The sequence below is a fragment of the Sesamum indicum genome, linkage group LG10, assembly GCF_026168435.1.
Source record: "Sesamum indicum cultivar Baizhima isolate 11 linkage group LG10, ASM2616843v1, whole genome shotgun sequence".
Classification (NCBI taxonomy): Eukaryota; Viridiplantae; Streptophyta; class Magnoliopsida; order Lamiales; family Pedaliaceae; genus Sesamum; species Sesamum indicum.
Genome location: NC_142666.1, coordinates 10,308,813 through 10,314,695, shown reverse-complemented (window position 1 = coordinate 10,314,695; position 5,883 = coordinate 10,308,813). Strand labels below are relative to the sequence as shown.

Genomic DNA, 5,883 nt, shown 5'->3' with positions numbered 1-5,883 from the left:
TGTTAATTTTATATGTTATTACTAAATTAATTTCTTAATTAATTTGCAGAGAATGGTTTTGGGAGACTATGCAGACTTTTTTCTGTGGTTAGGTGGGGTCATAGAATGGGTACCAACCATTAGATATGTTGGGGGATATACTGTCTTTTTTCCAGGAGTTGATAAAGAAAGATTATTCTATGATAACCTGTTAACAATATACACTAAAGCTGGGGGCAAGGGTAGTAACATAGTAATTTATTATTCATTTCCTCAACAAACATTACAAATGTCTATAAAGAAGTTAGAAGGGGATGAGGGTATATTAGAGAGTTATTAAAAGACTATAAAGGTTGTAATGTTATATCAATTTATATTGAAGAAAAAACAGGCCCTTTGTTGTCTACAGATGTTAGTGGTAATGTTCTTCATTGTGAAAATTCTATGCCACTATTACAATATAATGTTGAACAAACAGGGAATGAGGGAATTGATGCTGAAAATGAGAGTGCAAGATTTGTTTTTGAGGGAGTAGGGGTTGAGGAAGGTGCTGAGGGTGAAAATGAGGGTGTAGGGGTGGAGGATGGGGCTGAGGGTGGCAATGAGAGAGTAGAGGGTGAAGAAGTAGGGGTTGAGGAAGGGGCTAAGGGTGCAAATGAGGGTGTAGGGGTGGAGGATGGGGCTGAGGGTGACAATGAGATAGTAGAGGGTGAAGAAGTAGGGGTTGAGGAAGGGGCTGAGGGTGAAAATTAGGGTGTAAGGGTGGAGGATGGGGCTGAGGGTGACAATGAGAGAGTAGAAGGTGAAGAAGTAAGGGTTGAGGAAGGGGCTGAGGGTGATAATGAGGGTGTAGGGGTTGAGGATGGGGCTGATGGTGACAATAAGGGTGTAGAGGGTGAGGAAGTAGGGGTTGAGAAAGAGGTAGAAAATGATGAGTCAAATTCTGATTCATCATTAGTTCTGATTGCCCTTCATGGATGTTAGAGGATTTAGAGGGTCTATAGGATGCTACATAAGAACTACATAAGAACAATGCTAAAGACTCTAGGTCTTTAGTGAGAGAAAGAAAGGAAAAAAAAACAGCAAGAGCAACAAAATGAGAGGGGTGAAGGGACTAGTAGGGGAGATGGACAGAGGTTTACTGATTGTGAGGATGAAGAGTTGGGTAATGAGGGAGATGGGTATCCAGTGTGGGATGAGATGATGAATATGGCTGAAGTAGATTTGACAGTAGGTATGAAGTTTGAGACAAGAGCCAAATTTAGGGATGTGCTGAGGGATTGGGCTGTGAGGAGGGGATGGGATTTGAAGTTTGGTGAAGAATGAAAAACACTTGATAGTTGCAACTTGAATGGGTGTAATTGGAAGTTGAGGGCATCTTCAATGATGAATCCACAACATTTCAGATAAAGTCTATTAAGGGAGAACATACCTGTGCACGTAAAGTTGAAAATAAGCAAGCCAATTACAAGTACATTGGTAAAGTAATTGAAAAGTTTGTAAAAGACAATCCAAATGAGTCTCTTCAATCATTGAAGAACAAAGTTAGAAGAGAATTGCAGATTGACGTTTCAACTCATAAAGTTTATAGAGCCAAAAAACATGCTCTCAAATTGGTAACAGGTGATATGAAAGAGTAATATGCAAGACTTTATGACTACTGTCATACAATAGTCAAACATAATCCTAGGAGCTCTTTAATAATGAAGCTGAACAAAGAAGTGAATCTACCTGTTTTACAAAGAATGTATTTTTGCTTTAGAGGCATGAGAGATGGTTTCGTTGAGGGGTGTAGACCATTAATTGGGTTGGATGGGTGCTTTCTAAAGAGGTTATTCAAAGGGGAGTTGTTGGCTGCTATTGGGAAGGATCCAAATGACAACATTTATCTAATTGTTGTTGTGTATATAGAGGTTGAGAAATATGATAGTTGGGAGTGATTTTTGAACCTTTTGCTTAGAGATATAGGGTCACAAAATAAGAGGGGATGGGCCTTCATTTCAGATAGGCAGAAGGGGTTACTAGAGGCCATTGCTGAACTAGCACCTGGGGCTGAACACAGATTCTGTTTGAGGCACATGTACAATAATTTTAAAGAAAAATTTAAAGGGCAACAACTGAAAAAAAATGTTTTGGAAAGCTGCATCAACTTACAGTGTTAATCAACACTTAAAAACAATGACTGAGATTGAAAAAATATATCCAAAAAAAGATGCTAAACAAACACCATACGAATGGTTGGCTGAAATACCTCCAGTACATTGGGCAAAATGTTTCTTCCCAACTGAGACAAACTGTGATGTGCTTGTGAATAACATGAACGAATCCTTCAATCATATTATCCTAGAGGCAAGAGAATTACCAATAATTCAGATGTTTAAATGGATAAGGAAGAAGTTCATGGGAAGAATTCAAGTGAAAAGAGAGGGGATGGAAAAATACGAGGGGGTTGTTTGTCTTAATATCATGAAGAAAACTGAAGTGCAAAAGCTGGAGAGTAGAAACTGCTTTTCTTCTTGGGCAGGGGAAGACAAATACGAGGTAATGCATTTTATGCAAAACCACATAGTTTACCTCAAGGAGAAGTTTTGCAGTTGTGGCATGTTTCAGCTTGTGGGATATCCTTGCTGTCATGCCATTGTTGCTGTAGCACCCCCTACTCGCTACATCTAATTATCACTATTTCATCCTTACTTTAATCAAAACTCATTCTATAAGTAATTCTCTTTCAACCCGTAAAATAAATTCTAATTTATCAATATAATATTATATATCACAAAAGATAATATATACCACCAAAAGTTATATTTACACTCACTACATGTTCTCATGTACATAATCTCAGGGAAAATCATACCACAACTTTAAACACAAATCCCGATAAAAGACCAGAATATTTAACAACCCAACAATCAAAAACTCTGACTTCAGATATCACGGCTGACCCACCTAATAAAGACGACGGCACCGCTCAAAGTCCAATGTGGCTAATCAGTGTGACCTATTTCCTGAAAAGTACGTGGCAAGGAATGAGCTGCCTACTCAATAAGTATAGCTGATCAGTCTATATATATACACAGACAAAGATTCACGTACATGCAGTCACATCGACAACAGTCATTCGTCATATAACAACATTAGATATAAACAGTAATACATACTCACAACTGTAAATCAATCCACGACATAATATTCATTCGTTATCATTTATTAGTTAAGGGCCCCACTTACTCTAGCTGAAGTACAGTCAATGGTTTCGCCGGCCATCATCGTATCATATACAGCACAGGATATTCCCCGCTGCCTCGGAATACCCCGGTACCCTACACGCCATGGTACCTAGCTTAATTAAGATATTTCTCATATCACATTATCAATCACATCATCATCAATCATATTTTCATAAACTATTGACTGTGCTTCCACTAGGTAAGTATCATCTTTTATTTCAATTCACAATCATCATTCTATTTTTTATAATAATTACTTCCTCAATAATAGCTCCCAATTCGATTTCATACAACAATCAATTATACAACCATCACATAATCATATCCCGCATGTCCCTACATTATAATCATAACACATAGTAACAATTTCACTGATATTATGCTAATCTAATAAATAATCCATAATTAATTATATAAACAATCAATATACACAATCAATGCATATAAATATAAATCCAAGTTCGCGATCATATCCAAGAAACTAATACATATAATATATACAATACTACACATATAGCTATATATATATATATATATCCAATTAGCTATACTTACCTTATATCCCAAAATGCTTCAATTTCACGAGGCACTGCTCAACCCGCTACTTTGTCGTCAAATCCTATAATAGAATATTATACGTATAATCAATATATTTAATTTACCAAATAATTCATAAAAATTCACTTAATCAAACCCCTTATATATTTATAACTATCATTTTTAATAACATTCGTAAATTATACTACCATTGAAACCTCATTTTCCCTCATTAATAACATAATATTTCTAAAATATAACTTCCAAAATATTTCTATGAATTTTCTATCAATTTATCGTTGCCATGCAATTTAATTAAGCAATAATACATAGAATTACATATTTGGTTAATCATTCAGATGGAATTGTATAAATTAGCTATAACGATAATTAAATCTAACAAATCTAATATTTTAATCAACCAACTATATCATTTTTATAGCAATTGTGATATTTAATTTGACACTAATTAAAATAGCCAAAATCATAAAGTACTCCGATTAAATAGTTCACCGCTCAGTATAATCAACATTTAATAAATGAACTAATTAAATAATATAATTATATAAATTAATAATAATTAAAATATGAAGTATTACCTCGCTGCGCTTTACTGAAGGCGAAAAGAGAAAATGCAATTGTAAGGATAAAGTTTGGATTCTATTATATATATATATATATATATATGAGAGGTTGGGCGGTGGGCACCCCCCTCCTTTCTTATATTAAATACATATATTTATATAGTATTATTATTATTACTATTATGATACGTTTATGTGTATATATATATATTATATATATATATATAATATTATTATTATTTTATTTATTTAATTAAACTTTTCTCAAAATACCCATTCGTCCTTTCTAATTTTCTTAATTAATATAATTTGCCTCAAAATATTATAATGAACTTCAATTTAATCCATTCAAGTTTTACTATATCCCAAATTCAATCTATAATTCATTTACTAATTAAATTTAAATTTCTAATAATTACCAATTAGTCTCCCAATTACGTGAAAAAATTCTACGGACGTTACAGTTGCAATTGATTATCACAGGCTGAAAGTGGAGGATTTCATTGATGAATGCTTCAAGAAGAAAGTGTATTTAAAGGTATACAACCACATGATCCACCCAGTGCCAAGGATGCATGATTTTGAAGATTCAAAAATGGGAAAAGTGGATCCTCCTGATGTAGTAATCAAGATGGGAAGGCCAAAAAAATGTAGAAGGAAGGATGCAAATGATGTGAGGGAAACAACTTCAAGAAGAGGTCTTACCCACACTTGTGCAATATGTATGAGAAAATGACAGAATAAGAAGTTGCACAAATCCCCCACACCCCAATTCCAAATTCAAGCAAGTAATTTTCCTTACTTTAATTATTATTTGTTCATTTATTATCTAACAGATACTATTTAATAACTTTAATTATTTTTGTCTTACTTTAATTATGTCTTTGCAGAATCCCAACCAAGGCAGACAAAGATCCAGCAAGTCACATGGTGCATCAGGATCTAGAAGACCTAATACCCCACCCCATCCACCTTTTGATGAGAATGAGACAATTCAAGAAGAGGTAATACTAATTTAATATCAGCTTTTTGACTGCCATACACCAATTTTTGACTCTTTGTCTTGTGCTACAGGTACCTCCAATTTATTCCCAACCATCTCAAGATTCCATGCCCGAAATTGCAGTTCAACCCCCACTTCCACTTCAGCCACAAATTGCAGTTCAGCCCCCACTTCCAGTTCAGCCACCAATTCCACTTCAACTACCACCTCAAACAGCCCCAGGACAACCTTTTAAGGTACGTAATTTTAGCATACCAACCATGCTTCAATTTATGAGGTTTTTATAATGGAAAATCTACTTTATAGATTCCTAAACAGAGTAGCAGAATAGCACTAGGTGAGACTATCACTAGAGGATTGAATGTGCATAAACCATCACATGAACAGGTATGTCACTTGTTATATTAATAAAGTAGAATTTACTGGTTTATTTGTTCACACCAGTGTCTCATTTACTGTGTTTTAGATTGTTCATTCAGAGCAAATAACTCAACAACCTGTCCAACAAGAACATCCACAATCCTCAACAGCTTATCAAGTAATTTCCTTA

General features: G+C 34.6%; 1 pseudogene; it reads left to right on the top strand.

Moving 5' to 3' along the window:
* Positions 1-268: 268 nt before the first annotated feature.
* On the top strand, positions 269-5,066 carry LOC148786625 (uncharacterized; annotated as a pseudogene).
* Positions 5,067-5,883: the final 817 nt, after the last annotated feature.